Here is a 24,080-nt window from a genome sequence, read left to right as displayed (position 1 = left end):
TATGCTAAGTGAAATAAGTCAGTCAGTGAAAGACAAATTCCATATGATTTCACTCATACGTGAAAATTGAGAAACTAAACAAGCACACAAAGGGAAAACACACAAAATAAGAAACATCCAGACCTAAAATGATTTCACTGACATATTCTACCAGTCACTTAAAGAAAAATACACACTTTCACACAATATCTTCCAGCAAATAGGAAAATGCTCAACATCACTCATCATCAGGGAAATACAAATCAAAACCACAATGAGATATCACCTTACACCTGTCAGAATGGCTAACATTAACAACTCAGGCAACAACAGATGTTGGCAACGATGCAGAGAAAGATGATCTCTTTTGCACTGTTGATGGGAATGCAAGCTGATGTGGCCACTCTGGAAAAACAGTATGGAGGTTCCACAAAAAACTAAAAATAGAACTACGTATGACCAAGCAATTACACTAATAGGCATCTATCCATGGGATACAGGTGTGCTGTTTCAAAGGGACACATGCAACCCCATGTTTATAGCAGCACTATCAACAATAGCCAAAGTATGGAAAGAGCCCAAATGTCCATCGATGGGTGAATGGATAAAGAAGATGTGGTATATATATATACAATGGAGTATTACTCGGCAATCAAAAAGAATGAAATCTTGCCATTTGCAACTACGTGGATGGAACTGGAGGGTATTATGCTATGTGAAATTAGTCAGTCAGAGAAAGACAAAAATCATATGTCATCCAGACATAGACAAGTACCATATTACTTCACTCATGTGGAATTTAATAAATAAAACTAATGAATAAGGAAAAAATAAACCAATAGACTCTTAAATATAAAAAACAAACTGGTGGTTGTCAGATGAGAGGCTGTGGGGAGAAGGATGAAATAGGTGAAGGTGATTAAGATTACAATTATCATGATGAACACTGAGTAATGTATAGAATTGTTGAATCATTATACTTTACACCTGAAACTAATATAACATTGTATGTTAATTATACTTAATTAAAAAAAAAGAATATAGGCCAAAGTCAGTGGGCAAGGAGAAACCACACATTGAGCTATAGCACAACTTTATGGAATCCAAAAGGTGGTTTCAAATAGCCAGACTGGTGATTTATAAGTACCAAAGAGGTCATAAAGCCATAATTAAGCAGATATCTGTACTTCGAATGAGACAACAGGAGCCTGTACCTATAAACACTATGAAAAATAAAGAAAATATGATGTTACAAAAAGAAAATAATTATCCAGCAACTGAACTCAAAGGCATAGAATATTGCAATCTGACAAAGAATTTTAAATAGTTGTTATGAACAAATTCAATGAGTTACAAGAAAACTCAGAAAAACAATTCAATGAAATCAGGAATAAAATTAAAAAGGAAAGGAATTCTTTACCAAAAATATTGAAATTATAGAAACAAAAAAACACAACTCTGGAGACAAAGAATTCAATGAATGAGATGACAAATGTGATAGACAGTATCGGTAACAAGGCAGATGAGATGGAAGAAAAAATAAAGGACTTGGAATATAGGAATATGTAATTAATTCAGTTGGAAGAAGAAAGGAACCAACAATTTTAAAAAGCAAATAAACCCTATAAGAGCTATCAGATTTTATCATAATGGCATATATAAATATAATTGGTGTGCTAGAGGGAAACGAGAAGGAGAAGGGACCACAGAGTGTGTTTAGAGAAATATAGCTGAGAACTTCCCAAACCTGAAGAAGGACTTTGATATACAAGTCCACAAAGCTAATAAGACACCTTATTATCTCAATGCATAAAGATATTCTCCAAGACACATAATGAAACTGTCAAAAATCAATGACAAAGATAGGTTTCTGGTCCAAGATGATGACATAGGAAAACCCTGAACTCATCTCCTCCATGGACATACCAAAGCCTCCCTATTTATAGAGAAATTCCTCCTGAAGAACTGAGGACTGCCTGAACAGCTTCGGCACAACAAAAGATAGAGAGACTATATCCAGAACAAGAAGAGAGATGGAGACATGGTAACAAAGAAAATCCCCAGCCCCACCACTACAAACTACATTTGGGGAATAATAGTATTGAAGGACTATGAGCAGATTCATCTTCCTGGAAGCACAGGAAAAAAAAGTCTTAATTTAAAAGGGCAAATAGAATATAAAGGAACTAGCCCTAGAATTTTGCCAAATGGTAGGAAGTTGCTGGAACTCTTTCTCCACCAGAGGATCGGGCTATCACCACATTTTACGTCCCCCCTCCACCTTGATAATGCAGACAGGAGCAGAATGTGGGCACCATAACCAGTTTACTGCCTCAGCAAATCCTGGCCCCCTTGCCCACATTAGCTTTGGATGCCTGTGACACAGAAGAAAGCAAGGGCTTAAAAGAACAACTAGAATACCAAAGTTACCGCCCAAGGATTCTACCAAATGTTGGGGGAGGTGGTGGAACCCTCAGTCAGAGTGGCTGGTGAGCACCATGGTTTATGTTACCCTTCCTTGACAATGCAAATGGGAGCAATATCTGGGTGTCCTTGCTGACCTACTACCTCAGTGAGCCCTGGGACCTAGCCCACACAAGCCCAAGATGCCCCACCAAAGCAGTCTTAGTGCTGAGCAACCAGGACATTCTTATTCAATGCTCCCTAGAGCTCTAGCCATCTCACTAAAGTGACACATGTCCTACACAACCTGGAACATTCCAGTCCCACACTACATTGGCTCCACAAGAGTTAATAGGGCACCCTTGGTACAGAACACTGAAAACTACCAGCTCACACCCACAATGTTTCCAGCTACCATGCCAAGGCACCCCCTGCAAGAAGTACCCTGGGACCCCCTCTGCCTGCAGCTTGTCCTGACTCCAGATGCCCTGCCAGGGTGCTCTCTCAGCAGAGCACGCGAGAACCCACTATCCTATACCATTCTTAGCTCCAAAACCCTACCAGAGTTGTCCCTGGGAAACCTCAGCTTGCACCCATGTCAGTTTTAGCTCTATTCTCAGAGCACCTTCTGTGCAGAGAGCACCATGACCCAATGACCTGAACCCACTTTGGTTTTATCTATGCCGCCACAGCACTCTCTTCATGGAGAGCCCCTGACATCCCTATCTGCACCTACTTCAGCATCAGCTGTCCTTCCAGGACACATTCTGCAGGGAGAGCCCCAATACTGACATGGATGATGCCTACCTCAGCTCCAGCCATCCAACCAGGGCAGCCCTAGCACTGAATGTCCCAAGAAGCACAGCTGACACGAGCCACACCTCCAGCCAGCCAGCCAAATTACAAGGTGGATACAATCAACATACAACACAACCATACATAAGACTATTCCTTCCAGTTTAGAAGAAGTACTTGCTTTGCTTAATTCATAAAAAACAAACACAGAAAGTCAGGCAAAATGAGGAGTGAGAAGAATATGCAACAAATGAAAGAACAACACAAAACTTCACAAAAAGAACTGAATGAAATGGAGACAGGCCTTTGGAGTTAAGGTGGCAGTGTCGTAGGGAAACCCCATGCTTATAAATATCAAATCATTCTGATAAATATCAAATCCAGATACATATCAAATCATTCCGAACACCCAGGAAATCAACCTGAGGACTGAGAGAACAAACTGCACATCTAGAGGGAGAAAAATGGCCACATCATAGAAGGTAGGAGCTGTGGGGAGTTGATTTGGGGGAGAAAAGAATTGCAGGTGCTGTGGAGGGGATGGAGCCCTGATCATGCAAAGAGGAGAGAGAGAGAAAGAGGAGAAAGAGAGAAAGCAGCTTGCTGGGGATTGCTCAAGAAAAACAGTTCCCCAAAGCCCATTGAATGGGAAAAGGAGAAGGGTTGATTATCTCAAGTTTTACAAGTAGAAGAGCTCAAAGTCTGAAGTTTTTGAAGTCCATGCTATCACCAGGGTCAAGCCTGGCAGGTGTACAAGTACTTCTGTAAGGAAGGAGGTCATGGGAGCAGACAGTGTGGTCTGAGGATCCCCTGGGTCACACTGGAGGAGACAGTTCCCATTCTTGGAGTGCATTTGGGAGAGATGCAGCCTCTCAGGGGACAGAAGAGCCTGCAGGTGCCATTGAGCTGCACCATTAAATGACACAGCAGTAGAGGAACCTGCTGAAGGCAGCTAACATGCAAGCCAGCTTTTGGCTATGCTTTCTGATAAACTCCAAGCACTTGTGCAGTTATGTAACTGCTTTTCTGGGACAAAATGGCACCAACCACAGCATGGCAAGACCCTCCCCCAGAGGATCAGTGTGGGTCCACACCACGTGGGGTCCCTAAAATTTGGAACTTTGAAACCCAGTCTTGTACCTGAGATAAAACATAGGAGCACTATGCCTCCAAGCAGGCAAACAGCTTGTACACAGACACGGTGAAGGCAGGGTTCTGATGGAAGCTGGGATACAAGAAGGGAGATTGTCCTTTCTTCTGTGAGGTCTTCCTGAACAGCGGTGGGTGCAAATTCTCCTCTACAGGAATAAGATAGAGGTATGACGCCATTTCCCCCCACTCATCAGCAAAGACAGATGTTAGTATGCAACACAGAGCCCCCAGGGCAGGCTGGAGCCCCTTACAGCAAGCTCCACCCCACTGTGCCCTGCAGGTGCATCTTTATTAGGACAGTCTGCCAGAGAACGAGCTCAGCAGGCCCCTCATCCAGATGACCAGAACAAACCCTATGCATTCACCAAGTTAACTGATCATAGAGTGCTGCAAAACTTCACCTCTAGGGGAAATAGGATCTAGCATTTTCTAACAAGCAAACCAAAACACACCTAGTTAAAACTCACCACACACTGGACATGATCCAAATACTCCCCATTATAGGCAAGGAGAAACTGCAGAGCACTGATCTGAGGGAAAGTGCAGCCAAAACATAACAACAGAGTGAACACAGCGCGTGTACACACACACACACACACACACACACACACACCAAAAATAACTTCCCAAAGTGCCAGGCCCTGGAGAGTATATGACCTTTTCTTAATAGAGTCATTACTCTCAGGAGCAGGAAACATAACAGGCTTTCCTAACACAGAGAAGATGGGGATCAAGGCAAAATGCCAAGGTGCAGGAATTCATCCCAAAAGAAGAAACAAGAAGAGGTCACAGTCAGGGACTTAATCAAAAAAGATATAAGTAATATGCTTGAACCAGAATTTAAAACAATCATAAGGATACTAACTGGGCTTTAGAAAAACATAGAAGACACTAGGGAGTCCCTTACTGCAGGGATAAAAAGGAGCTAAAAACTAGTCAGAAAGAATTAATAAATAGTATAACTGAGATACAAAACTGATAGGATGTAATGACAACAAAGTGAAGAAGTAGAGAAATGAATCAATGATAGAAGATAAAATGATGGAACATAATGAAGCTGAAGAGAAGAGGGAAAGAGAATATTGGCTCATGAATGTAGATTTAGGGGATTCAGCAATACCATAAAGCAGAATAACATTTGAATCAAGAATCCTAAAAGAAAAAGAGAGGGAAAGGGGGGCAGAATGTTTATTTGGCTGCAGATCTCTCCATAGAAACTTGGCAGGTCAGAAGGGAATGGCATGATGTACCCAATGTGCTTAGTGGTAAAAATATTCAACCATGATTGTTCTATCCAGCAAGACTGTCATTCAGAATATGAGACATAAAGAATTTCCCAAACAAAACCTAAATGCGTTTGTGACCACTAAACCAGTCCTGAAAGAAATATTAAAGGGGAATCTTTGCATGGGAAAGAAAGACCAAAAGCAACAAAGACTAAAAGAAACAGAAAACATCTCCAGAAACACTGACTTTACAAGTAATACAATAGGACTAAATTCACACCTATCAATAATTACTCTGAATGTAAATGGACTAAATGCTCCAATAAAAAAAAATAGGGTATCAAAATGGATTTTACAAAGACCCAACTATATGCGGCCTACAAGAGACTAATTTTAGACCTAAAGACACCTGCAGATTGAAAGTGAGGAGATAATCATCCATGATGCTAACGGAAGTCAAAAGAAAGCCATATCACCCATACTTATATCAGACAAACAAGATTTTAAACCAAAGACTGTAACATGAGATGAATAAGGGCACTGTATCATAATAAAGGGGTCTATCCAACAAGATCTAACAACTGCAAATATTTATGCCCCATATTTGGTGGAACCCAAATATATAAATCAATTAACAACAAACATACAGTCTATTGATCATAGAGAAATGGACAGATCATCTAAGCAAAAAATCAATAAAGAAACAGTGGCTTTGAATGACAAATTGGGCCAGAGGGACTTAACAGATATATTCAGAACATTCCATCCTGAAACAACAGAATACATATTCAAGTGAACATTGAACATTCTCCACAATAGACCATATATTAGATCACAAAACAAGCCTAACAAATTCAAAAAGATTGAAGTCATACCATGCATCTTTTCTGACCACAATACTATTAAAGTAGAAATCAACCACAAGAAAAAATCTGGAAATATCACTAATACGTGGAGGTTAAATAGCATGTTACTAATGATAAATGGATCAAACAAGAGATCAAGGAAGAAATAAAAAATTACATGGAAAAGGAAACACAGTGGTGCAAAACCTTTGGGATGCAGCAAAAGCTGCTCTAAGAGGGCCTAAGCAATACAAAAATCTCAAATAAACAACCTAACCTTGAATCTAAAGAAGCTGAAAAAAGAACAACAAACAAATTCTCAAATCAGCCAAAGGAAGGAAATAATAAAGATTAGAGCAGAAATAAATGATATAGAAACTAAAACAACAACATGGCACCAAAACAGACACATAGACCAATGGAATAGAATAGAAACCCCAGAACTAGACCCACAAACGTATGGCCAACTCATCTTTGACAAAGCAGGAAAGAACATCCAATGGAAAAAAGACAGCCTCTTTAACAAATGGTGCTGGGAGAACTGGACAGCAACATGCAGAAGGTTGAAACTAGACCACTTTCTCACACCATTCACAAAAATAAACTCAAAATGGATAAAGGACCTGAATGTGAGACAGGAAACCATCAAAACCTTAGAGGAGAAAGCAGGAAAAGACCTCTCTGACCTCAGCCGTAGCAATCTCTTACTCGACACATCCCCAAAGGCAAGGGAATTAAAAGCAAAAGTGAATTACTGGGACCTTATGAAGATAAAAAGCTTCTGCACAGCAAAGGAAACAACCAACAAAACTAAAAGGCAACCAACGGAATGGGAAAAGATATTCGCAAATGACATATCGGACAAAGGGCTAGTATCCAAAATCTATAAAGAGCTCACCAAACTCCACACCCGAAAAACAAATAACCCGGTGAAGAAATGGGCAGAAAACATGAAAAGACACTTCTCTAAAGAAGACATCCGGATGGCCAACAGGCACATGAAAAGATGTTCAGCGTCGCTCCTTATCAGGGAAATACAAATCAAAACCACACTCAGGTATCACCTCACGCCAGTCAGAGTGGCCAAAATGAACAAATCAGGAGACTATAGATGCTGGAGAGGATGTGGAGAAACGGGAACCCTCTTGCACTGTTGGTGGGAATGCAAAGTGGTGCAGCCGCTCTGGAAAGCAGTGTGGAGGTTCCTCAGAAAATTAAAAATAGACCTACCCTATGACCCAGCAATAGCACTGCTAGGAATTTATCCAAGGGATACAGGAGCACTGATGCATAGGGCCACTTGTACCCCAATGTTCATAGCAGCACTCTCAACAATAGCCAAATTATGGAAAGAGCCTAAATGTCCATCAACTGATGAATGGATAAAGAAATTGTGGTTTATATACACAATGGAATATTACATGGCAATGAGAAAAAATGAAATATGGCCTTTTGTAGCAACGTGGATGGAACTGGAGAGTGTGATGCTAAGTGAAATAAGCCATACAGAGAAAGACAGATACCATATGGTTTCACTCTTATGTGGATCCTGAGAAACTTAACAGGAACCCATGGGGGAGGGGAAGGAAAAAAAAAAAAAGAGGTTAGAATGGGAGAGAGCCAAAGCATAAGAGACTGTTAAAAACTGAGAACAAACTGAGGGTTGATGGGGGGTGGGAGGGAGGAGAGGGTGGGTGATGGGTATTGAGGAGGGCACCTTTTGGGATGAGCACTGGGTGTTGTATGGAAACCAATTTGTCAATAAATTTCAGAAAAAAAAAAAAAAAGAAACTAAAACAACAACAACAACAACAACAACAACAGAACAGATCAATGAAAGCAGGAGAGTTTTTATTTTTAAATCAACAAAATTGATAAACCTCTAGCCAGACTTCTCAAGAAAATAGAGAAAGTACTAAAATAAATAAAATCACAACCAACACCACAGAAATAAAAACAATTATGAGAGGATATTATTTTAAAAAAGGTCATATGCCAACAAATTGGACAACCTAAAAGAAATGGGTAAATTCCTAGAAACATATGACCTACCAAAACTGAAGCAGAAAGATATACAATATTTGAGCATACCAATTACCAACAAAGAGTTTGCGTCAGTTATAAAAACAAAAACAAAAACAAAAACAAAAACAAAAACTCCCAACAAACAAAAGTCCAGAGCCAGATGGCTTCATGGGCAAATTCTACCGAACATTTAAAGAAGAATTAATACCTGTTCTTCTTCAATTATTCCAAAACATAGAAGGAGGAAAACCTTCAAATTCCTTCAATGAGGCCAGCATTATCCTGATACAAAATCAGATAAAGACACCGCTAAAGAAGAGAACTACAAGTAATCTCTTTTGATAAACATAGATGCAAAAATCCACAAGAAAATACTAGCAAACAGAATCCAACAGTACCTTAAAAAATCATTTCCCAGAATCAGGGGCGCCTGGGTGGCGCAGTCGGTTGAGCGTCCGACTTCAGCCAGGTCACGATCTCGCGGTCCGGGAGTTCGAGCCCCGCGTCAGGCTCTGGGCTGATGGCTCAGAGCCTGGAGCCTGTTTCCAATTCTGTGTCTCCCTCTCTCTCTGCCCCTCCCCCGTTCATGCTCTGTCTCTCTCTGTCCCAAAAATAAATAAACATTGAAAAAAAAATTAAAAAAAAAATCATTTCCCAGAATCAAGTGGGATTTATTCCGATGTTGCAATGGTGGTTCAATATTCACAAATCAATGAACCTGATACATCACATCAATAAGACAAAGGATAAAGACTATATGATGATTTCAATAGATGCAGAAAAACCATGTGATTAGCATATACATTCATTATTTTTTTAAAAAAGTAGGATTACAGGGAACACACCAAAAGGAAATAAATACCCCATATGAAAAATACACAGCTAATATCCTGAACAGGGAAAAATTGAGAGATTTTCCCATAAGGTCAGGGATAAGACAAATGTTCATTTTCACCACTTTTTTTTAACCTAGTACTGGAGTCTTAGCCACAGCAATTAGACAACAAACAGGTTTTATAGAAACAACAGGTTTTAACAACAGGTTTAAAAACAACAGGTTTTATAGAAAATCTGACTTCACCGAAAAAGTGCTAGAACTGATAAATGAATTAAATAAAGTTGCAGGATACAAAATCAATGGACATAAATCTCTTGCAATTCTATACACCATAATGTAACAGCAGAAAGAGAATTTAAGGAAAAAATATGATTTACAACTGCACCAAAACCAAAAATATATCTAGGAATAAACCTAACAAAGAGGTGAAAGACTTGTACTCTGAAAATTAAAAAACACTGATGAAAGAAGTTGAAAATGACACAAAGAAATGGAAAGATATTCCATGCTCATGGATCAGAAGAACAAATATTTGTAGTGTCTATACTACCCACAGCAATCTACACATTTAATACAGTCTCTATGAAAACACCAACAGCATTTTTTAAGAAACTAGAAGAAACAATCCTAAAATTTGTATGGAACCATAAAAGATTCCTAAAATTTTTATGGAACTGCAAATGACCCCAAACAACCATAGCAATCCTGAGAAAGAATCCTTGTGCAGTGTCAGTGGGAATATGAATTGTTTTGAACACTATGGAGAACAATATGGTGGGTCCATAAAAATAAATATATCTATCATATGACCCACATTCAACTTCTAGGGATATTCCCAACAAGATATTTGTTATTATATATTTATTGCAGCATTATTCATTATAGCCTGACATGGAAACAACCTATGTACTTATCAATGTATGAATGGATAAAGAATATGTGATTTATATATAAATCAATACATATTATTTTATTCAGGCATGGGAAGGAAGGATATATTGGCACTTGTAATAACCTGGATGTATATTCAGGCCATTATGACAAATGAGATAATCCAACAGAGAATAACAAATGCTGTATGATATCACTTACATGTGGATTCTAAAAATGTCAATTTCATAAAAACAGATAATAACCTCCATACTGTTTAGCACTTGCTCCAGTAGGTATTTACCCAAAGAACACAAAAAAAAATCATTCAAAAAGATACAAGCACCCTAATGTTCATAGCAGCATTATCTGCAATAGCCAAATTAGGAAATAGCCCAAGTATCTATCAACTCTTATACACTGCTGGTGGGAATATAAATTTGAACACATTTGTTAGCATTAACAAATTATTAAAGGTGAAGATGTTCATAGTTTATAATCAAATCATTCCTAGATATGTCCTTGATAAACTGTCCCAAATGTACATAAGCAACCACGTATACGATTTTTATTGGAGCATTTATTCATTCCTAAACAAATATTTATCAAGCAGCTACAGCCAAAGTCAAAAAGGTTACTGCCTATGATCTCCTCTAGAGTTTTGATAGTTTCCTCTCTCGCATTTAGGTCTTTCCTCTATTTTTAATTTATTGTTCTGTATGATGTAAGAAAGTGGTCCAGTTTCATTCTTCTGCATGCCACTGTCAAAGCTTATGGATGCCCTACTTCTCCAACATCTTACCACCAACCCTAATAGGATGTTCTTTAACCTCCATGTATTTGTGCTTTTTCCAAATTTTTTCTTGTGGTAGACTTCATGTTTCATAGCATTATGGTCATAAAATACTCATGGTATGATTTCAATCTTTTTGTATTTATTGAGGAATAATTTGTGACCCAGTTGTGTTCTATTCTGGAGAATGCCCCATATGAACTTGAAAAGAATGTATATTCTGCTGCTTTAGGAGGATATGTCTGAATATATATGTTAAGTACATTGGTCCTGTGTGTCATTCAAAGCCATTGTTTTCTTTTTGATTTTCTACTTAGATGATCTGTCCCTTGCGTAAGGGGGGGGGGTTAAAGTCCCCTATGATTATTATATTATTATCAATTACAATAATACATAACAACAATATATAACACTGTTGTTATCCTGTTGTGCTTCCAAGTTGAGAGCATAAATATTTACAATTTTTAGATGTTCTTGTTGGATAGACCCCTTTATTATGATATAGTGCCCTTCTTTATCTCTAGTTTGAGTCTGGTTTAAAACCTAGTTTGTCTGATATAATTATGCAAACTCCAGCTTTCCTTTGACATCTATTTGCATGATAAATGGTCCCCCATCCTCTCACTTTCAATCTGCGGCTGTCTTTAGGTCTAAAGTGACTCTTGTAGGAGAATATAGATAAGTTTTGCTTTTCTATCCATTTTGACACCCCATATCTTTTGATTGAAGTATTTTTTTCCATTTACACCCAGAGTAATTGTTGATAGATATGAATTTACTGCAATTGTATTACTTGTTAAGTCATTGTTTCTGGATATTTTCTATGTTCTTTTCTACTCTTTGTCACATTTGGTCTTTCCCACTCAATGAGTCACCCTCAATATTTTTTGCAGGGCCAGTTTAATGGTCACAAACTCTTATAGTTTTTGTTTGTCTGGAAAACTCTTGATCTCTTCTATTCTGAATAGCATCTTTCCTGGATAGAGTACTCTTGCCTGCAGAAGTTTCCTATTCAGCAAGTTAAATATATCATTCCATTCCTATTGAAACTGCCAACTTTTTGTGGAAAGACCTGCTGCTAACCTTATCTTTCCTTATAATTTAGGGGCTTTTTTTATCTTGCTGATTTTAGGATTTTTTCTTTATCTCTATATTTTGCAAATTTAACTGTGATTTGTCTTGGTGTTGGCCTGCTTTTATTGATATTAATGGGAGTCGTCTGTGCCTCCTAGATTGCATGTCTGTTTCCTGCCCCAGATTAGGGAAGTTTTCAGCTATAATTTCCTCCAATAAACCTGCTTTTTTCCCCTCTCTTCTTTTTCTGGGATTCCTATCATAAGAATGTCGTTACACTTTATTGAGTCACTGAGTTCCCTATATCTATATTCATGATCCAATATTTTTCTTTCCCTCTTTTGTTCAGCTTCATTATTTTCCATAATTTTATCTTCTATATCACTTATTCATTCCTCTGCTTCTTCCATCTTTGTGATCATTACATCCAGTCAGTTTCTCATCTCAGATATAGCTTTTTTTTCAGCCTGGCTAGTGTTGAGGTCTTTCATCTCTGTGGTAATGAACCCATGGTGTCTTGTATGCTTTTCTCAAGCCCAGCTACTATCTATGATTGTTCCTTTAAATTATGGATCAAGTATATTATTTATACCAGTTTCAATTATACTACTGGTAATGCACCTTTCTTGTTATTTTTTTGAGATGAATTCTTCTTAGCATTTTGTGTAGGTCTTTGACTTCTTTTCTGTGTTAGGTAAGCCTGTTATGTTTCATGCTCTTGAGAATAATGGCTATATAAATAAGAGGTCAGGGTGCCTGGGTGGCTCAGTCAGTTGAGTATCTGACTTCAGCTCAGGTCATGATCTCATGGTTCGTGAGTTTGAGCCCCACATCACACTCACTGCTGTCAGCCTGGATCCTACTTTGGATCCTCTTTCCCCCTCTGTCAGCCTCATTCTCTCTCTCTCTCTCTCTCTCTCTCTCTCTCTCTCTCTCTGTCTTTCTCAAAAATAAATAAACATTTAAAAATATTTAAAAAAAAGAGGTCATATACTGTCCAGGCCCTGGTACTTTAGGAAGTGTCTCTTGTGTATTCTGTGTGCACTCTGCTGCTGTGTTTTGACTGCTCTTTCCTTCAGGTCAGTCTTCTGGAGTGTTTTCTCTTGCATGCAGTTTGGTGTGTTTGGACATTTACCAGAGTGTGAGTTTTAACTAGGTGTGCTCTGGTCTGCTGGTTAAGAGACCTGATACTATTTCTACTAGATCTGAAACTTTATAGAACTCTATGGTCAGTAGACGGGATATGCGCAGTTGATTTGTGCTGGTCTTTTGGGGGTGAGGTCCACTGTTCTGATTGTCTGGCACACTTGCCCTTGAAATGCAGCACATGCAGGCAAGAATGTGGCAGGGTTTCGTGTAAGCAGTTTAGGCTGCCACTGTTGGCACTGTGCTGGTTACTGAAGTTAGTTTATTCTGAGGGGTGAGGGAAAGAAATGGTGCCAGCCCCCTATCTCATCCTTGGAGTAGGGAGTCTGCACCTGCCACTGTCAGGGAAGCCCTCCCAGAAGAGCAAGCAATCTCTCATCGTGTGTCCCATGCATCCCTCAGATCTCTGACTTCACCCTGTGTCTGGACCGTACTCCCACCTGGCAGTGCAGTACACCTGTGATCTATTTCAGGCAGGCTGGCTGAGTTTTAAAAGTAAACTTTAGGGACCTGGCATGGTGGGGACCCATGCTGGTTCTTGGGGACAGGGTCTCACTTCAGTGGCACTGATGCAGGTTTGTCCCAGAAAGGCAGGCACACAAAAGTTCAGGGGCATGATTTCAGAGTGAAACACAGCAAAGAGCCAGTGTCCACGTTAGCCACCCTCAGCAGGTTTCTCTGCACCTATGTTGGGGGGAGTTGTAATGTCACCCACTGGCTCATTTGTCCCTGGAGAAGCAATGCCACCTCTCCCAGATGTGCTCCAAGAAGGGGGAGCCATCACTCCTAGTGTGTCTCATGGGATCCTCAGATTACACTGTCCACTACTGGGCTATCTTCCCTCCTCCACCGAAGCACTGCAGCACCAGCCAAACTCCACACCAGCCATCCCATGGGCCTCTAAAACTCAAGTCTTTGAGCCCTGCTAGTTGTAAAAACACATGAAAATCAGCCTCTTTCATTTTCCCAGTCAATTTCTTTGGGGGAGGTGTTTTCTTGTACAATATTTGTGTACTCCTCTCTCTCTCACTCACCTCTGTCCATAACCAGGGCTCCCTTACCACCACAGCACCTGTGATCTTTTTCTCCCTGAAATCATGTTTATACAACTCTGACCTTCCATTATGTGGCCTCTTCTCTCCCTCTAGTTGGGCACTTTGTTCATTCAGTCCTCAGATTTCTTGGGTATTCAGAAAGATTTGATATATATCTAGCTGTGTTTGAAGGATAAGGCAAGCCCAGGATCCTCCTACTACTCCACCATTTACCTTCCAGCCACTATGCTTCCCTTTTTGGATGAGCCAAAGGCTTTGGACCATTGTGCTTTCATTTTTCTTTGTGTTCATGTACTTTTTTATTTCTTCCATTATGTCCTACTTCACACATTGTTTACTAGCATTTGTTTAACCTTCATGTATTTGTTGTCTTTCCCACTTGTTGTGTGTGTGTGTGTGTGTGTGTGTGTGTGTGTGGCTTACTTCTAGTTTCACAGTGTTGTGTTCAGAAAAGTTGCATGGTATGACTTCAGTTATTTTGTATTTGTTGAGGCCTGTTTTGTGGCATAATATGTGATCTTCTCTGGAGAATGTACCATGCGCACTCGAAAAGAATGTGTATTCTGCTGTTTCAGAATTGAATCTTCTGAATATCTCAGTTAAATCCATCTGGCCCAGTGTGTCATTGAAAGCTATGTTTTCTTATTGATTTTGTGTGGATGGTCTGTCCATCGATGTTAGTGTGGTATTAAAGTCATCTATTATTATTGTATTATTATCAATTAGTTCCTTTATATTTGTTATTGAATTTTTATATCTGGGTGCCTCTATTTTGGATGCATAAATATTTGCAATTCTTAGATCTTGTTGGATTTTTATTATTATATAGTATCTTTCTTTGTGTCTTGTTAAAGTCTTTGTTTTAAAGTCTACTTCATCTGTTACAAGTATTGCTACTCCAGCTTTCTTTTACATCCATTTGCATACTAAATGTTTCTCCATTCCTTCACTTTCAATCTGCAGGTATCTCTAGGTCTAAAATGAGTCTCTTTTTGACAGTATATAGGTGGATCTTGTTTTTCTTCTTGTTTTTCTTTTTAATACACTCTGACACCCTCTGTGTTTTCAGTGGAACATTTAGTCCATTTATATTCAAAGTCATTATTGATAGTTATGTATTTATTGTTTTGTCATTGTTCTTGGAGATTTTCTCTGTTCCTTTCTTGTGTTTGTCCCTATTGGTCTCTCCTTTACACTCAAAGTGCCTTCTTTAATATTTCTTGCAGTGTGTGTTTAATGGTCATGAACATCTTTAGTTTTTGTTTGGGAAACTCTTTATAGCTCTTTCTATTATGAATGATAGCCTTTATAGACAGAGTATTATTCTTGGCTGAAGATTCTTCCCATTTTGTACTTTGAACATATCATGTCACTCCCTCCTGGCTTGCCACATTTCTGCTGAAAAATCTCCAGCTAACTTTATGGGTCTTTCCTTGTAAGTTGACTTGTTTTGTCTTGCTACTTTTAAGATTTTTTTTCTTTGTCACTATATTTTTTCAAATTTACTTACAATATGTCTTGGTGTCATGCTGCTTTTGTTGAATTTGATGGGGGTTATCTGTTCTTCCTGGAGTTGGATGTCTGTTTTCTTCCCCAGATTAGGGAAGTTTTCAGCTATTATTTCTTCAAATAAATTTTATGCACTCTTTTCTCTGTTCATCTTCTGGGATTCCTATAATACAAATGTTTTTACATTCGATGGAGTCACTGAGTTCCCTAAATATATTCTCATGTTGCATAATTCTCTCTCTTTTGTTCGGCTTCATTACTTTCCACTTTTTTTGTCTTCTAGATCACTTGTTCATTCCTCTGATTTTTTTTTTTTTTGCCTGGTGTTTATTGCATCAAGCCTATTTCCAATCTCATTTATTACATTCCTCATGTCTGATTGGTTCTATTTTAACTCTTTTATCTATGTGATGATAGTCTAACTGATGTATTCTATTCTTTTCTCAAATCCAGTGAGTGTCCTTATGGTTATTGCCTTAAATTCTCCACCAGACATGTTAGTTATATCGGTTTTACTTAGATCTCTTTATCATGTCCTTTCATTTGGGTTAAATTCCTGTATCTTCACATTTTGTCTAAGTCTGCCTTCTTTGTGTTGGAAAAACCTGTTATGTCTTCTTCTCTTGAATGTAATGGCTTTATGAAGAAGTGGTCATTTGGTACCCAGGACCTGGTGCTTCAGGAAGTGTCTCTAGTGTGTTCTGTGTGTGCTCTGCTGATATATTTTGGCTGTTCTATCCTTCAGACCAGTGACATGCAGAGGCTCTCCTTGCTTGCAGTGGGCACTGTTTTGTTCCTGGCCTGAATGTGGTGAGTTTTAACTAGGTGTCCTCTAATCTGCTTGTAAAATGAGACCTGACCCCAATCCCACCAGACCTGAGGCCTTGCAAGACTCTCTGGTCAGGAGAAATGGTATGGGCAAGGTTTTGTGCTGGTTGAGGTTTTCTTCTGGTGGAGGGGCCCACTGCTCTGAGACTGAGGAAAGGATGACTGCGAAGGGCAGTTCCTGCCAGAACACAGTGGGGTGGAACTTGGTGTGTGTAAGTTAGACAACAAGAGTTGATGCTGCGATGTTTTCAGCAGGTATCTTTGTGTTTATGCTGAGGGGTGGGGAGAGTGAATTGGCTCTGGCCAGCTCCTTTATTCCTGGAGAGGCTTCTCTGTGAATGTTGCCTCTCAGGAACACACTCAAGGAGAGCCAATAACCACCTCACTGTTTGCGCCTTGTGCTCTTCAGATCACTGTTCCCACACTGTCCCCCATTGTTTGCCTTCTCTTCAGGAGCAACACAGTGCCCTCAGGGATCTATCCCAACCAAGTCTACTAACCTTTAAAACTCCAAGCTTTAAGCCCTGCTCATTGCATGAATGCACGAAATTCAGCCTCTCTTATTTTCCAAACCAATGTATTTTGGGAAACCTTCTCCTTGTGCATTTCCTGTATGCCCCTCTGTCTCTCTCACCTGTCTCCATGACCATGACTTTCTTTCTTCTGCAGCACCTGCAGTCTGTTTCTTCCCTAAACCAGGTCTCTACCTCCTGCCTTCTTTGATGTGGCCTCTTCACTCCCTTTAGTTGTGAAGTTTGTTCTGTCAGTCTTCGGGTTTATTTCTGGGGTATTTAGGATGACTTTATAATTATCTAGTTGTGTTTGTATGATGAGACTAGCCTAGGATCCTCCTACTCCATTGCCATTTTCCACTGTCCTCAGCTATTATTTCTTGAAATAAATTTTGTGCCCCCTTTTGTCTCTCATCTCCACCTGGGATCCCTAAAGTGCAATTTTATTTTAACATTTATTTATTTATTTATTTATATTTTGAGAGAGAGAGGGACAGAGAGAGACAGAGAGAGAGAGAGAGAGAATGTGTGTGCGTGTAAGCAGGGGAGGGGCAGAGAGAGAGGGAGAGAGAATCCCAAGCAGGTTCTGTGTTGTCATCCTGGAGCCCAAGGTGGGGCTCAAAGTCATGAACCATGAGATTCATGTCATGACCTGAAACCAAGAGTTAGACACTTAACTGACTGAGCCACCCAGGCTTCCCCCTAAAATGCAATTGTTTTATACTTGATGATGACACTGAATTTCCTTAACTTATATTCATGTTTTAGTAGTCTTTTTTTTTCTTTTTCTTATTCAGCTTGGTTGTTTTCCATTAACCTGTCTTGCAGCTTGTTGATACTTTTTTTTTTGCTTTATTTAATTTGTTATTGATTACCTCTCGAGTGTGTGTTTTTTAAAGCTTTTTTTATTTATTTGGATGGAGAGAGAGAGGAGAGAGAGAGAGAGAGAGAGAGAGAGAGAGAGAGAGAGAGAACATGAGCAGGGAAGGGGCAGAGAGAGAGGGAGAGAGATGATCCCAAACAAGCTCCATGCTGTCAGCACAGAGCCTGATGTGGGGCTCAATCTCACGAACTGTGAGATCATGACTTGAGCTGAAATCAAGAGTCAGATACTCAACTGACTGGACCACCCAGGTGCTCCTCTCTTGTATGTTTTTTAATTTCAGTTATTGAGATATTTATATATGATTGTTTCATTTTTATATTTTCTTTTGGTTGAAGTTTTCACAATATCCTCCATTCTTTTCCAAGTTTAGTATCTCTGTGGCCATTACTTTTAATTCCTTATCAGGTATATTTTTTATCTTTGTTTCATTTATCTCTTTTTTATTTCTTTTTTTCTTGGTAGTTTTGTCTTAGGTTTTTTTTTTTCATTTGGGATATATTCTTCTGTGTCCACATTTATCTAACTTTTGTGTCTGTTTCTATATTTTAGGAAAATCAGCTATGTCACCTGATCTTGAAAATGGGGCCTTCATAAAGAACTGGCCCTGTGGTGCCATGTAGCACAATGTGCCCTGTACACTGGAATCAGGCACTTCAGTCATTTCTCCTATATGGGTTGTGTTGCCCTACTATTGTGGCTGAGCCTCATTTGCCTTTAGTCTGGTGTGCTGCAATTGTTTAAAATGCCTGTTGTGGTTTCACGGGCAATGATTTGTCCCTGTGCTGTTATAGGTCCAGTTTGGTGCTGCTGTGGGATTGTATCTGAGTAATGTTAGCACTCAGACCATATGCCTGCCACAAATCCATATATTTGGGCTACAGTGATCTCAAACTTCCATTTATTTCCCTGTGCTCTTTTCAGAGAGATATTTATTTTGTGGGTGGAGTTAGCAGTCAGATAAGATGTCTGATTCCAGTCTGTCTGTCTTCTAGGGCTTCAGTCAAACCGGTATTTGTGCTTATCTTCCTTTCTCTGAAGGAAAGGCATCATTTTGGAGTAGTGACAGTCTCTGTTGGGGTTTCTTACAGGATGTGTTGAGGCAGAAGCTATTTTGTAGTTATGCCTGCTGAATGATGGTGGAGTTGATGAAGTAGATTTGCAGAAGTATGAGAGGGTAGTGTGTGGTTTCAGCAAGGTGGATGGAGGGTGTTTGTGCTGGTTCCTGCAAGTGCCTTTTAGGGGGATTTGTCTTCCCAGTGCAAGTCTTCCATGCCTGGGGGTCTTGGTGTGGGCTCTACCCTTCTTTCTCCCCATGCCTGTGATGTCTCCCTTCTGCTTTTGTTAGTTTTAAGTTTTGTTTCTGACCATGTCTCTGCTCCTTCTACCTTTTTCATTATGATTTCCTCTCTACAGTTAGCTGTGGAAAGTTTGTTCTGCCAGTCTTTGGGTCATTCTCTGAATTAGTTACACTGATTTGGCCATTATCTAGGTGTGTCTTTGGGAGGAGTTGAGCTTGGGAATCCTCCTATCCTCCCATCTTCCGAGAAGTTCTCATTGTTATTTTGATTTGAGTTAATTTGATTTGATAGTGAAGTTCAGTATCTTTTCATTTTTCTGTTGTCCATCTGTGTATATTTGGAAAAATATATATTCAGCCCCTTTTCCATTTTTTTTAAAATTTGCTTTTTTTAAAGAATTGTCTCTTTGTCGTTTTTTATATATTTTGGATATGAATCTCTTTATAGGTTGTATCTTTTATAGGATATGAATCTTTTATAGGATGTAAATATATTCTCTCCCTTAGTCGATTATCTTTTTTTCTTGTTGATGGTTTCTTTTGCTGTGAAGAAGCTTTTTATTTTGGTGTAATTTCAAGAGTTTGTTTTTGCTTTTGTGTCCTTGCCTGAGGAGACATATCCAGAAAGACATATCCAGAAAGATGTTGCTAATCTCTTGTACCAATGTCCAAGAGATTACTGCCTATATTTTCTTCTAGGAGTTTTATGGATTTAAGTCTCACATAAACGTTTTTAATCCATTTTGGGTTTTAGTTTGTGTATGGTGTAAGAAAGTGGACCAATTTGATTCTTTTACATATAGCTATTCAGTTTTCCCAGCATCATTTATTGAAAATTCTATTTTCTTTATTGTACATTCTTGCCTCCTTTGTCATAGGTTAATTGACCATATACGTGTGGGTTTATTTCTGGGATTTCTACCTGTTCCATTAATGTATTTGTCTATGTTTGTGCCAGTACCACTTTGTTTTGATTACTATAGCTTTGTAGTATCCCATGGAATCTGGAATTGTGAAACTTTCAACTATTTTCTCCATCCTCAAGAAAGAAGGTTTAGCTATTTGAGGTCTTTTGTGGTTCCATAATCCATAAACTTCACACCCACACTATATCTCCCATATTTTTTTCTTGCTTTATCACGTAATGTGTTCCAAAGTTGTGTTAATAACTTTTAACCTCATCTTCTCTAACAGTGTACAGGCTTTAGGCCTCAGACAGGGAGTAATACATTTTTCCAAGAGAGGCTGCTTTCACAATAATCCTATGGGAATCCTTTTTTCCCCTTTTTTATAAACCTCACTGGCTCCACTCTATGGCAAGATACACTGTTTTGATCTACGAATTAGCATCAAGTTCTTGGTTGTTTTCAAATGGCTTGACTATCACTAAGACTAAAAAATATTCAGTCTTTTACTGGGCTTCCAGGTGGTGAGGTTGAAGATGAAAAGAGAGGAAGGAGGGAGAAAGAATGGAATATATATATGTATGTGGAAGCAAGAGGTTACATCTAGAAGGATACAATTTAACTCTCCCTATAATACTCTCAAAATAATTCTCAGAAATGTCTCAAAAATCACAAAATACTTGAAGTTGCTTTCTTGTGTAAACTGAAGGGGCTCAGTTCTACATCAGGGTGCTTGTAGGGGCAGAACAGAATAAAAACATAAGCATATAGGAGCACTAATACAAAGAAAAGTAAGAGAATGTAAGCATCCTGGACCAACAGGAATTGCAGGGAGGAATGGCATTAGGATACAGAGCAACCTTAGCCAGCTCTTTCCGTTTCTATATTCTAGTATTCTCTCACTGGAAGTTACTCCCTTGCCCAAACTGAATTCTAGACTGTCCTTTCATTATTCATATGGCTTTTACTATTTTGGTGCTGTCTTCTGTCAGTGCTGGCTTGAACTTTTAACAATAAACCATGCTCTGTATTCTGACTCAACTTACACTCTCCTGTTTGGTTTTCACATTCAACAAGTTTACTTGGATTCTGACTAATAATGTGGTAAGATAATAAAATATGTGTGCAAAATTCAAAAGCATATACATCACAATTACCTTTGAAACTACTTTATCTCAACAATAAAGCACAACATAAATGGTTTTGGGAATACAGTCCTGTAAATTAACCCAATATACTTGAAGGTTTAAGAAACTCTTAACTAAAGGAAAATGCAGATGTCTAGCCCTTCAAATTAATTATATGCTTATAAGTTAAATCATAAGTTAATCATAAGTTAATCATAAGTTAATTATAAGTTAATTATAAGTTAAATCATAATTATATGCTTATAAGTTAAATCATTTGCTTATAAATTATAAGCAAATATCAATTTGCTAATGTTGAAATGGGATATCTATAGATAATCCGAAAGTTTGTCTCCATGTATATGAAAATTTATTTGTTGTTATAAGTATTCATTAAGAAAATCGAGTGATATGTTATGGCTTCAGGGTCTGTGCTTGATTATATATTGAAGTCACGAGTAAATGAAAATGGAAATAAGCACATACCAATTAATAATTACTCTAAATATAAATGGAATAAATGTCCCAATCAATAGAAATAGGGTAATTAAATGGATAAAAAAAAGAGAAGACATATCTATATGCTGCCTACAAGAGACTCAATTTAGAGGTAAAAACACATGAAGGATGAAAGTTAAAGGATATAAAAAGGTATTCCTTGCAAATGGAAGCAAAAAATAAACCAGGATAACAATAATTATATCAGAAAAAAATAGACTATAAGAGAGACTGTAGCAAGAGACAAAGAAGGGAGTTACATAATAATAAGGGAATCAATCCAACAAGAAGATAAAACAATGGTAAATATCTATGCTTCTAATATAGGAGCACCTAAATATATAAATCAAATATTAACAGACTTAAAGGGATAGATTGGCAGTGCCAAAATAATAGTAGAGAATTTTAACACCCCTTTTACATGAATGGGTAGATAAACTAGATGGAAAACTAACAAAGAAAAAGTGACTTTGAACAATGCATTATACTACTAATATGGAACTACTACATATACACAGAACGTTCCATCTAAAAGGAACAGAATACACATTCTTTTCAAGGATACATGTAATATTCTACAAAATAGATCACATGATAGGCCAAAGTCTTAATACTTTAAGAAAACTGAAATTATACCAAACATGTTTTCTGACGACAGAATAAAACTAGAAGTTAATTACAAGGAAACAAAAAGACTTGAAAAACAAAACAACATGGACGCTGAACAGCATGCTACTAAACAATCAACGTGACAATGAAAACAAAGAGGATATTTTTAAAATGACAAATGAGGGGCGCCTGGGTGGCGCAGTCGGTTAAGCGTCCGACTTCAGCCAGGTCACGATCTCGCAGTCCGTGAGTTCGAGCCCTGCGTCAGGCTCTGGGCTGATGGCTCAGAGCCTGGAGCCTCTTTCCGATTCTGTGTCTCCCTCTCTCTCTGCCCCTCCCCCGTTCATGCTCTGTCTCTCTCTGTTCCAAAAAAAATAAATAAACGTTGAAAAAAAAATTTAAAATGACAAATGAAAATGAAAACAGTGGTACAAAATATTTGGAATACAGTATAATAAGTTTTAAGATGGAAATTTATACCAATATGTGCTTAACCTAAAAAAAAAAAAGTCAGGAAAAATCTCAAATAAAACACCTAAACTTACACCTAATGGAACTAGAAAACAGGGAACAAATCCTAAAGGTAGTAGAAGAAGGAAATAATAGATTACAGAGTTGAAATAGGTGAAATAGAGACTAAAAAATCAATAGACAAGATCAACAAAACTATAGGTACTTCCTTGAATAGATAAACAGTATCAATAGACCTTTAGCCATATTTAGCAAGAAAAAAGAGAGAGGACCCAAACAAATAAAGTCAGAAACTAACTAGGATAAATAACAACTGACCCCACAGAAATACAAAGAATTATAAGAGAATATTATTTAAAAAAAAAACCCAAAAAACAATAGGCCAACAAATTGGACAACCTAGAAGAAATGTATAAATTCCTTGAATATACAATCTTCCAACACTGAATTAGGAAGAAATAGAAAAATTGAATGACCATTACTATTAATGAAACTTAATGGAATCAGTAATCATAATAAAAATCCAAAAACCTCCCAACAAACAAAAGTTTAGGACCAGATGGCTTCAGATAAATCTAACAAATTTTTAAAGAGCACTTAACACCACTTCTAAAATATATAAGAGAAAATAAAAGAGGAAGAAAAACTTCCAAATTCATTCTATGAGACCAAAATTACCATGGTAGCAAAACTAGATAAAGTCATTACAATAAAAGAAAATTACAGGAAAATATCCTTGATGTACATAGATGTAAATATTTTCAACAAAATATTACCAAACCAAATTCAGCACTATATTGAAAGCATTATTCACCACAATCAAGTGGGACTTATTTCAGACATTCAAAAATGGTTTCGTATTCACAAATCAGTCAATGTGATACATCAGATTAAAAGAAGAAAGATTAAATTCCATATTGCCATCTCAATATAAACAGAAAAAGTACCACAGTGTCTTGATTACTACAACTTTATAATTCTCCTCTAGGAATTTGATGGTTTCCTATCTCACATTTAGGTCCTACATCCATTTGAAATTATTTTTGTATATGGTTTAAAAAACTGGTCCAGTTTCATTCTTCTGTGTGTTGCTGTCCAGTTTCCCCAATACCATTTGTTGAAGAAACTGGGTTTTTTTCCCCCATTGGATATTCTTTCTTGCTTTGTCAAAGATTAGTTGACCATATAGTTATGGGTCCATTTCTGGGTGTTCTGTTCCATTGGTCTATGTGTCTGT

Source organism: Prionailurus bengalensis, chromosome X, assembly GCF_016509475.1.
Source record: "Prionailurus bengalensis isolate Pbe53 chromosome X, Fcat_Pben_1.1_paternal_pri, whole genome shotgun sequence".
Lineage (NCBI taxonomy): Eukaryota > Metazoa > Chordata > Mammalia > Carnivora > Felidae > Prionailurus > Prionailurus bengalensis.
The sequence above is the reverse complement of the archived record's forward strand: the minus strand, read 5'-3'. Positions refer to the sequence as shown.